We start from the raw sequence: 12,017 nt of genomic DNA, 5'->3' as shown, positions 1-12,017 counted from the left end.
CCCAACACTGTATAAGAGTACCCTGTGTGATGCAAAAAAGTGACAAAGGGCCTCTGTTAACAGAGGTGTATTTGTACTGATAACCAATCTCCATGTTGTTATTGCTTAATTCTGACAAGAGATTACATAAACTAGTGTGTCTTTTGATTTGCAACCTTGCTATTGTTGGCATAACATATACTTTCTACTGTCCTACTGCTATGAAATCAATGACTACAAATCTAACCTGTCAGGACTGTATTTCTGCTCTACTCGTTGTGGTTCCCAGTAAGTTCTAAGGGTTTTTATAGACCTGTCTTTCTATGTTGAAGTCTTGAACTCTGAAGTGGAAAGTTATGATGAATCAATATCTAAATTATTTTGGAAAATCATGGAAGCAGGCAGCACGGTGGCACGGTGGTTAGCACTGTTGCCGCACAGCAAGAATTCCAACATCAAGCCGGGGTCTTTCTGTGTGGAGTTTGCATGTTCTCCCCGTGTTTGCGTGGGTTCCCTCCGGGTACTCCGGCTTCCTCCCGCCATCCAAAGACATGCAGCTTGTGGGGATAGGTTAATTGGATAATCCAAATTGTCACTAGGTGTGAATGTGAGTGCGAATGGTTGTCTGTCCCTGTGTGTTGGACCTGCGACAGACTGGCGACCTGTCCAGGGTGTACCCCGCCTCTCGCCCTATGACAGCTGGGATAGGCTCCAGCGCCCCCCGTGACCCTGAAAAGGATAAGCGGAAGCGGATGGATGGATGGATGGAAGCTCTGTCCCTCTGACTAACAAAGAGATTCACAATACATCCACAGTTTAACCGCCAGCATCCATGATGGTGAGGAAATACATAAAGTGCACATAAAATTGTTGAACTTGCCCATCTGTGAAAGCATAATTTTCTAAAGAATATACTGTGTATAAGATTTCGAAAAACGTAGGCTGCAATCCACATGAATGGCTTTGCCTTTTTCAGCAAAACAACAGGGAAATACCTATGCCTGAAATGCTGACAGTACTGAAATAAACTACACTCTGTATTATGATGCATGATAACAGTCCCTCTTCACAGTAGAGGGCCCCAGGTTTAACAGGTATTCTAGCAATCAAATTGTAAAGTTTTGATCATGAGATGAGAACTTTTGGCACATTGTCATTCATAATCATACATAAAATTAGCATGATATACAACACAAACTCTTAAAAACAGTTATTCCCAGTGACAAAACTGGGTATCATATCATAACTGGAAAAAGTTATATTGCTGTATAACTATACAGTATAATATTTTACTCAAATATATAAAATAGTTGAAGTGGAAAGTAGCATGACAGTGCAAAAACTTAAAACTTGTGTCCCTCTATTCTGAATTTGACCATTCATTTTCATTTTAATCACTTTGGCTGTGTTGGTATTTACGGTTTCCTCGGGCTGTCTTAAAAATGTATTGCTTTTTACTGTTTTGCATTTGATTCATTTCTTAAATGCTTGCACTTTGGGGTTATTTACTTGCTTTCCATTTGGATTATTGTTCTTCTATTATGAAGGATACCAAAACAGTGCATATAACAAAAATATTGGATTGATGTGTGCCTGTATATGTGGATATCAGACAGTGTGGTGCAGTTTGTCTTTTCTTATACAGAGAAAGTTTTATCCTCGTTGGATCTTGTAGTGGGCATCAGGGATGAGAACAGTCCCTCCATCATAAAACCTCCAAAGATTAAAAAGTCATATTTAATTCCCTGCATGTAAAGCAGGCAAACCAATGGATTATCAGCACTTTGGCGGTCAAAACATCACCATAAGAGCACAGGATGGCAAAGAAGTAAGTCAGATGCACCAGAGAAACTGGGCCTTTGTAAAAGCCACTGAAATACACAATGCAGAACTTTCAGAAGCACACTGAATAATCTTCATCAAAAACTGCATTCCTGTACAATTTGCGTTCCTTTGCATGCTTATTCGGGCAGATGAATCAAAAAGAACATAATACTTAATAAACTAACATTAAAATGGTCTCTACATTTTTTCATGGAGTCAAAGAATTCTCTAACTTTCAGAAGTTATCTCAACTTACAGTGCAAAATGCTGAAGAATAAGACACCAAATGTTGAGTCACCAAACCCTTTGAGGTTCATTACTGGAGCTAAGTACTGAGGGTAAATCACTCTAGAGGGCTGAGTATGACACTTGTTTCCTATCAACACTTTGTAAACAAAGAAGTCATTAAGCTAATGAGCAAATGCAAGATGAAAACAGTAACAAATTCTAGGCAACCATAATACAGTGAAAGTTGTGTCTTGTTTTGTAACAAAGTTCAGTTGGACAAGCAATGAGGGATAGTCAGCTCCTTATATTTGTATATTATATATTATTATTGCATTGAGTTTGGTTTTAAAGCTTGATAATATTAGACCAATATAACTTTTATTTCATCTTATTTTGTTTTATTTTATTTATTTTTAACGGGTGTTCCCAGTACTCCCAGTGCTTCAAAGCAACAGGAAAAAGAGTTAAGAGTTAAAAGTGTGTTCAACTGTTTTTCAATTCTAATGCAAATGAAATATGGGATTATTATTCAAAGCCAAAGTAAACTTTATGGTCATCTCTTTTTTTTTTTTTTTTGCCTGTCCCATTTGGTTTTTCAGCCATCAGAATTGCTGTCTGAAGACCAACAAGGATACCCAATGGATTTACTTTGCCAAATGGATCATCACGGCCTTGCCGTATTCGTCCATTTGATCGACCTTTGTTGTTATTATTTATTTTATTTTATTTTCAGTTGTTACAGACGGGACAGACATGACTGAGGGATAGGAAAGGGAGAAAGAAAGATGAAGGAAAAGAAAAACAGAAGGGAAGAAGGACAGTGAGAAAGGGCACTTAAAAAGAGAAAGAAGAGAAAAAAAATCTCCTGGATCACCTGTTGAGAGAAAAAGAAGAGAAAACAAGCAAAAAAAAACAGAGCAACATACTAAACACAACACCATCACGTTAATCTAGCTAAGTGTAAACAGCAGTAAATACTAAATATTGAATGTTGTTGTGTAGCAAGCTGGACCGACAGCGCACAATGTGCTTGGAAATAGCAGCCAATAGAGGTGTAGTTTGTCTATGAACAGTGAACACCCGTGTGCACACCTGTGTGGATCAGCACGCTTGTATTCAAAAGGTTTCCCCATGTAATGATCTGCTGGAGGATGTAGAGCCATAGCCCTGTCCCCCTGGGCATGAAGCAGGCATGGAGGAGATCCAGGCCCCAGACATCCAGAGGCCCCAGTGCGAGAGCCCAAGGAGGCCCACCAGAGTGGCATCCGTGCCACCCTCCTGGGAAGAGCTGAGGAGAGCCCCAGATGAGGGGTCACCCAGTAGCCACGGAGCAGAAGCCAGAGGGGGCTGCAGTGGCATGCCCGCCGGCTCTGCCGGCACCCAGCTGTGCCAGAGTGAACCAAACCGCAGGCCCAGAGGCCGGAGGCCCGAGGGCCCCCTTTGCCCCGGAAGAGGCCTGACCGAGCAACAGGCACCAGGCCCCGCCAAGTAGTCACCGGGAGTGAGCCGGTACATACCTGAGCGCCCAGCCCCGGACACCAAGAACCACCAACACACCGACCCCTGAGGGCATCAGTTACCGGCAGGGAGTGTGGTGAGGGGAGAGTGTAAGACCCGACCTGACATATAGACACAGACAAACAGGCACACACAGGCACAAACATGCATTCCCACCCTCATGCACACATATACAAATACTCAGCACTCACCCAACGTAGGGATAGACATACATGGACACTGTACACACAATCACACTCCCCAAACAAACTCTATACCCCGGGTCCAGGTACCCTCGCCCCTGGAGGGGGAAACGGCACCTAGACCCAGGAGATGGGTGACTTTATGGTCATCTCTGCTATAACCAGTGCAGCATACAGAGAGACCAGACGACGAGGCTCCGGTTACATCAGTGCAAAAAAAACTAATAAATAGATAGAGGGAGAATAGGAGAAAAAAAATAGGAGAAGAAAATAAATATACGCTTAAGTTACAATAAGAATTTACAAGTTACAGATTGGAGTGATCTAAAGTGACCATTGTAGCAGCTTGTAAACCTGGAGTAAAAAAATTATCCATACAGCAACATAAATTGTCCATAGAGCAGCTTGTCTTACAGAGGCAGTGGTGAGTAAAGTGCAAAAGAGTCAATAAACAGTTTGTGTGGGTGTGTGTGGTGGGGGGAGAGGGAGGGCTGGTCGTGAATTCAGGAGTCTAAATATTCCACAGACATGTGCTGATGATCTTGGCAGCTGCTTTAACAATCCATTGTAGTTTGCTAAGATAACCAACATTGCAGCTGCCAAACCACACAGAGATGCAGCTGGTCAGAACGCTCTGTATGGTGCCCCTGTAGAACGTGGTGAGGATGGGAGGAGGGTCGTTGGCCCGCTCCAGGCATCTCAGGAAGTGGAGGCGCTGCTGGGCCTTTTTGGAGGTGGTGTTGGTGTTCCAGGTGAGGTCGTCTGAGATGTGAACTCCCAGGAACTTGATGCTGTTAACAGTCTCTATTATGGAACCCCAGATGCTGAGTGGTGTGTGGGTGGAGCGAGTCTTCCTGAAGTAAACGATCATATATTAAATATATAAAATCAGATATTAGATTTTATTCTTATTTTATTTTTATGTTATTTTATTATTAGATTTTTTTGAGGATTATCAAATCCTTACATCAAACTATGTTTCATTCAATGCCCCAACTTTTTCGGGATACGGATAGTATCTTTATAAACAACCATAAGAAGGGAAGAATCAAGCCCATTCTAGATTGTTTATTTGTTAAAGTACTTCCACTGGTTTCCAGTTGGGTACAGATATCAGTTTAAAATTCTCACTCTTACTTTTATGGCCTTACAAGGAAAGGCCCCCACTTACATAATTTCCTTAGGGATTAATCAAGTATGCTGATTCTGATTATATCAATGAGCTTCTTCACCCTTACTCTCCAAACTGGATCCTTAGATCTACCAATAGTGCTCTTCAGCTATTCCATAGACCTGTTTGCACCAAAACTGTGGAACTTACCTCCCCCTCTACGCACCACTGACTCTGTGGCTTCTTTTTTAAAAAAACTGCTGAAAACTCATCTATTTAGAGTCATTTTTCTAATGCTCTCGTGTAATATGTTGTTTTTGTCTGATGTGTTTTTAAATTCCCTGTAAAGCACTTTATAATAGATTCATGTCTTAAAAGTGATATATAAATAAATTTTACTTACCTACTTACTAGTCTTTACAGTCCATCTACAGATGCTCATCATATAGTTATTGCTGACTGACACTATGTATTCTACTCCATTTTACAAAAATACAAACCATAATCTCCTATTCTTTACATGTTTTTTGTTGGGTTTTTTTGCTGTTTTAATTACTCCTTTCTTACAGTTTTCCTTTTTCTTCAAAATCTTAGACTGCCAAACAAAAATTCACTATTGATATTGTAAAGTAAGCACTAACTGCAGGGCGGCAAATATGGGGAGCAGATGAGTAAAATATTATTTATAAAGTGTAATTTGTTATGTATAACCAAACTTCAAAAAACAATCAGCCCTTTCCTCTAGCCCTGCTGAAAGAGTGGTGTTTTTATATATTCAGCTTTAGTTACCTCATAACAGAACTTACACATTCATGTCTTATTTGTTTGCGTCTTGCTTCAGTAAAATAAAAATAAAAGAATAGTGGAGACAATAAAATGTTGCTTCATCATGGAAAATAACTGTGTAGCACGTTTTGATATCTTAGGTATGCATTATCAAGTATCACCACAAGGTGGAGACAAAGTATTCATGATAGAGTATTCAGATGTTTTACATTAGACTTTTCTGTAGGTTGTCAGATTTTGAATAAATGTTAAAATATGTCTTTGACTTGCTTTGCAATTCAAATGAAAATGTTTCTGATTTTGTCTGTGAGCTTTTAAAGTTTCCTGCAATGCTTTAAAGAACAAATTTTAACTAAATATAAGAGTTTTTTTGAGTTTCCTGAATAATCTCAAAATCAGTAAATGCTTCAGTTTTTGTTGTTGTTTGTTTTGTTTTACTTTTTGACTATTTCTTTTACCTTTGTTGAGTAAGATAAATCACATACTCATCTTGTAAAATACCTATGATGTAGGCTAAAATGTACAATTCACTGATTCAAAGATATAAGACATAAGATATATATTTGTCACATTTACATGTGAGAACTATATTGTCAGAAGTTTACATACAGTCATAATAAGCTTGAATATCATGGTAATTTTGGCCTTTTCATTTCATTCTGCTCATTTTATTCTGCATTGGTTAAGAGATCAGAAATTACAAACACTTAATGTTTTTTGTTTTTTTTAATGTAACATATGACAGACTTTCATTAGGGAAACTTTATACAACTTTTTAAAACAGCCAAAATAATTAAAGATCAAATGGATGAAAATTCTTTAAGGTTTTACACAATGTATCAAGTATTTCTAATTATATTTATATTTGCATTATGAGGTTAGTTTCTAGGTATTCACCAGGATTATTGTTCTTCTGTTATCAGGAACGACTCTCTGCTCCTAACACAGTAAAAACAAGGGACTAATAAGAAAGCAAGGAATGTAACGGGTTTAGATGGCATCAAGTCCTGGCTTTTCAAATCCCACGCACATCAGCTGTGCAGGATAGCTCAGTACATTTTTAGTATATGCCTGAAGCTAAATAAAGTGCCACAGGTTTGGCACAGCTTTGTGTGGTATCAGTTCTGAAAACAGCCTCAACAGCCACAGGTTGGTGGCTAATATCAGTGAAATCACACCTTATGAAGACCCTGGAGAGTCAGGTCCTTACGCATCTTCAGCCCCAGTTGGGCATTGTGAGACCCACTCCAGTTCACCTATTAGCCCAGCACTGAGGTACATGATGCACCCAGAATGGCTAACCAAAGGCTGGATAGTCCTGCTCCCCAAGGATCCTCAGAAGGGACTGGTCCCATTCAGCTACCGGGCAATAACCTGCCTCAGTACCGCATGGGAGCTCCTGTTACGCATCATATCAGCTAAGATGAACAGACACATGGCTCAAAAAATGAGCAGGGCCGAGAACGGAATTGGCGAAACATCAGAGGAGAAAACACTAGCTCCTGGTAGATAAAGCAATCACGCAAACCTCCAAAACCAGAGTGACCAATTCGTGCCCCTGCATAGCCTTAAAAAAAAAGCCTATGACACTTCCTCACACATGGATCTTGGAATTCCTAGAACTGTAAAAAATCAACAGGAGCCTTCTTCAAGAACTCAGTGGGGATGTGTGCTGTTCTGCATAGGCCTTAACTTGCTCTAGACACATCAAGCCACATGCCAGGAGTGAATGTGATATTGATTCACTGTTCCACGCCAATAGGATCCTAAACAATGACACTGGAGAAGTGTAGTCGGTAACTAAGAGAGGGAAGGCAGTCACGACTGAGGAGACTGCACTACCAGAAAGCAACACCGCAGACATTCTGGATAGCTACAAGTATCTTAGAATCTCACAGGCAAATGTGAACCATTAAAAGGCTGCTAGGAAAGCCGCAACCACCAAATACCTGTAGAGAGAAAGGTTGGAGTCTGGAGTTCTGGAGTCAGTTGAATGGGATGAACAAGATCCAAGCAATCAACGCCTACACCCTGTCAGTCATCACATAACCTGCTGGGATAATAAGCTGGCCAAACGCGGAGAGAAAAGCCACTGACATCAAGACAAGAAAGCTCTTCACCACGCATGGAAGGTTTCACCCCAGGTCCAGCACCCTGTAAGCCAGGTGAAATGAAAGAAGCTGAGCATTAGTGTGTCTAGTGTCTAGCGTGGTATGTAAAACCAGCAGACAGAAGAAGTGGCTGATATCATGAAGTCCTACCAATGGCTGAACAAAGTGGGGCTGAAAGATATCAGCACATAACAGCAGGGTGCAAGATGGCATCAAGAAGGGGATGCGTGGAATGCCATAACAAAGTGGCTGGCATACATACAGAAAACTCTGTGCCTGAAGTCAAAATGGGATATGCCTCTAGGGTGGCTAAGAATGGCTGAGTTAAGATCCTGTGAGACTTCCAGATACAGATGGATAAACTGATTATGGATAATCAACCAGTCATAGTAGTGGTGGACAAGTAGAGGAAGGATTCCATAGTAAAAGATGGTATTTCTTGAGCTTCTCATTTCCCTTTTTCCTGATGTTGCTATTACTCGGTAAAACTACAAGGGCAGAAAGAAAAGCTAGAGAAGATATGGAAGGTAAAGGCAACAGTAGTCCTTGCAGTAATCAGAGCACTTGGAGCAGTGACCCTCAAACCAGGTAAGTGGCCTCAGCAGATTCCTAAAATGACATCTGAGATCTCTGTCCAGAAAAGCGCAGTCCTGGGAACAGCAAAGATACCACACAGGACCCATAAGCTCCCAGTCCTTTGGTAGAGGATCCAAGCTTAAAGGATGAAGACTACCCGCAGGGTGAGTGGGAAATGTTATCAGGTAAAAACATGTTAAACCATTCAGACCCGCACCACAAGCCATCAGGCTACACACACATATATATATATATGTGTATATATATATATATTAGGGGTGCAACGATACTCGTATCGATATCGAACCGTTCGATACAGTGCTTTCGGTTCGGTACGCATATGTATCGAACGATACAACATTTTTAATTTATTTTATCAACTTTCCTTCTGACGATGCTGTCTGTGTTGAGCGCTCAGTGGATCTGCGCTCGACAGTGCAGCCTAGGCGGAGTAGTCGAACACAGATTCACTGAGCGCAGGGCAAGCTAGCTAGACAGAAGTTAAGCTCGTTGCAACATGGCAAATTGAACCTCCCCCACCCTCATTCAGATCTGGCGTTTGGAACTATTTTGGTTTTCATGTGACGTATGACCCTGAAGGTAAGCGTGTCATGGACAAAAGTAAAACAGTATGTTGGATGTGCCAGCAATGCTCAATTGGTGGGAACTAGTGTGTTAGCGCAGTTAGCTCGTTAATGTGTTGACGTCTTCCAGCCCCACTCATGCGGTAGCTCGTTAACGGAGATTTGCCGTGTTGTGACCTTAACGTCATTTCAGATTAACGCTGACAGCACTAGTGGGAACACAACCAATATGACTGCACATTTACTCCGACATCATCCTAGTGCAAAGACAAGTGGAAGCAGACAAAAACAAGCACGCATGCTACAAACTTTACCCGAGTCATTTAGACAGCCGTTAGCACATGATTCTCCTTATGGGGACCTGATATGTTTAATATGCTGCTGAGAATATAGCCCAGAAGAAGCGTATAGTATAGCTTTTATTTTGGAAAGAGACATTTCTCCATAATAAACTCTCTTTTCCAAAGATGAGTGATTCCTCAATCAGATACAGGGCTCGCAAAATCGCTAGCCCGACGTCCTGGGGCTTTTTTCCAGTCGGGCTACCAAAATCTATCTCTGCCCTGCCCGTCGGCCTATCGTAGGAAGGAAAAATATATGTCAATGCTTTTGCATTCTTTCGGAAATGTAGCTGGGTAATTATGTCATTGGCATCGGCCACTGTCAATATGTGACATACTGAAATCGCGTTTGAATTTGCGCTTGTTTTTTGCTTTCACTTTGCAATCGCGTGAACTGTGTATAGAAAGCTACAGTACTGATTGGTGAGTGATGATAATTTGCGCACCAATTCCTCTGACATCGTCTTATCAATCGTTAGCTTACTATGCAAACATGACAAGTGAAATCTCCTGCAGCTTAAACATGTGAGAGGTTGATCGCGCAGAGAATCGCTGAGCGTTATGTTAGTGCGTGTGTAAAAGCAGCAAGATATATATTTTAGTTCTGCTGAGCCAAATAAGACAGGTCAGGGTGAAGAAGTGACAAAACGGAAAGGTTATGACAAATCAGACTATAAGGCAAAAAGAAAGTGCAGCTTTATGGTTTCATGGACAAAAGAATTTCTGTGGCTGCAATATGACGAGCTAAATAACCAGGGCTGCACATAAGTGGTCCGCAGGTGCGCATTCGCTGTCAAAATAAAAACCCGCACAAGATAAGAAGTTGCAACGGGTGTTTGCGTACATAAGATTTTAAGGAAGAGGACAGACATTTGTTTAGAACTCTTAAAGATGTCGAAGAAGCTCCTTTAAGCAATTACTGTGATGTTCCTCCACCTCCAAAGAAATGTCAGAAGGAGTCCGAACCACAAAAGAAGCACGTATTCTCGGAAAAGTGGTTGCAGGAGGTGAGCTGGCTTCAAACAAATGATGAACGCACAGAGATGTGGTGCAGAATGTGCCGTGAAAATTTAATAAATGACAAATTAATAAAAAGGCATGAACATTTTTTTTGTATCGAAAAAATATCGAACCGTGACACCAAAGTATCGAACCGAACCGAACCGTGAATTTTGTTGTATCGTTGCACCCCTAGTATATATGTGTGTGTATATATGTGTGTGTATATATGTGTGTGTATGTATGTATGTATATATATGTATGTGTGTGTATATATATATGTATGTATGTGTGTATATATATATATATATATATATATATATATATATATGTGTGTGTGTGTGTGTGTGTGTGTGTGTGTGTGTGTGTGCTGGAATGTGCAGAAAATAGGTTTAAATGTTAAACTAATTTCTTCCAGTCAGAGATTGGTGCATATAATTAAAATTTTGCTTCATGCATAAAGTTAAAAGATTAAAACTAACAAAACAAGTTTTAAAAAGAGACTTTTCCATTTGATTACATTTTGTATGATGGATTATGTAGAAAAAGTAGAATTGGGCTGAAAGATCTATCGCTTTATCGCCTATTCAGGTTGTAAATCATGTTTTTAAAAAGTAACTAAGTAATTAATTACTTTTGAAAATAAGTAATCAGTAAAGTAACGGGATTACTTTTTGGGGGAAGTAATCAGTAATTAATTACTGATTACATTTTTCAAGTAACTTGACCAACACTGGTTGCCATGGTTTCCTTTCTTCTCTTATTTGTTGTGTGTGATCAGGACAATTCTGGAGAAGATGGGCCTGCAGGGAAAAGTCACCCTCTTGCAGGCCAGAAGACATGAGATAACTTTAAAGAATACAAAGTATGTATGTGTGTTATCAAGAAGATAATTCTTAAGAACACAAGTTAATAAATGTGCAATTACTAAGAGTTGTTGTGGTGTTTTTATTTGCCTGCTGTCATTTTTGATTTCCTCTGCCTTTAGGATTGCAAGTATCCAGGCTCAGGAGAGGGGGTCAGTGGGAAGCCCACTGCTGCTACTTGGCCCTTGTTTGCCCTCATGGATGAGATGATAGGACAGATGCCTTCCATTAAGCCTCCTGTCCTAATGTCCTCTCTCCCTGAGGACACTCCAGGGCCAAGCACAGCAGTGGGTGACCAAAACGACAGCGATGACGAAGTGAGTCAGCCACCTACGACAGGGAGAAAGAGGAAAAGAGACAGGGATGATGAGCTGCTAGATCTCATCAGAGAGGACATGAGGCAGCAAAGAGAGGCTGAGGAGAGGAGAGCAGGGAGAGGATGGACAGACTGTTTTCACTTCTAGAAAAATTAGTTCCCATGTATTGAGAAATTTATTTATTTGAATATATTTGTTACATTGTTATATGTGTTGCATTAGTTTAAAGGTTTTATGTTATTAATAAATTGATTCAAACAAACAGTAATTGTCACTGAACTCAATTTGATTTACAGGCATTTTTAACATGTATGAACATAACGCTAACTTTGAACAATATTACTTGGATATTTATTTGATAGCAATAAAGTAAATAACAATAACAATTAAACAAGAATATTTCAAATACACAGTATGTAAAGATGGGAAAACAATATTTTCAGTTGTTCACACAGGATTAACCTGGGTGACCTGTTCCTGGACCGTTTCTTGAACAACTGTAATAGATTGCAGGAAGTCTCTAGCAGTGTTGCTGAATCTGCCCGAGCAAGATCAGACATGGATGGGGTGCTGCAACTGATATATGCGGTTTGTC

The 12,017-nt window shown here is 40.3% G+C and overlaps 1 long non-coding RNA gene across 1 annotated transcript; it reads left to right on the top strand.

Moving 5' to 3' along the window:
• The first annotated feature begins 4,625 nt into the window (after nucleotides 1-4,625).
• Nucleotides 4,626-11,537, top strand: LOC148098966 (uncharacterized). The gene is made up of 3 exons (XR_015720040.1): nucleotides 4,626-8,479; nucleotides 11,021-11,104; nucleotides 11,228-11,537. It is a non-coding gene; the product is annotated as an uncharacterized LOC148098966 (long non-coding RNA).
• The last annotated feature ends 480 nt before the right edge of the window (nucleotides 11,538-12,017 follow it).

The sequence above is a fragment of the Neolamprologus brichardi genome, chromosome 14 (assembly GCF_056152115.1).
Source record: "Neolamprologus brichardi isolate AB-2024 chromosome 14, ASM5615211v1, whole genome shotgun sequence".
NCBI lineage: Eukaryota > Metazoa > Chordata > Actinopteri > Cichliformes > Cichlidae > Neolamprologus > Neolamprologus brichardi.
This window is presented reverse-complemented; position numbering and strand designations above follow the sequence as displayed.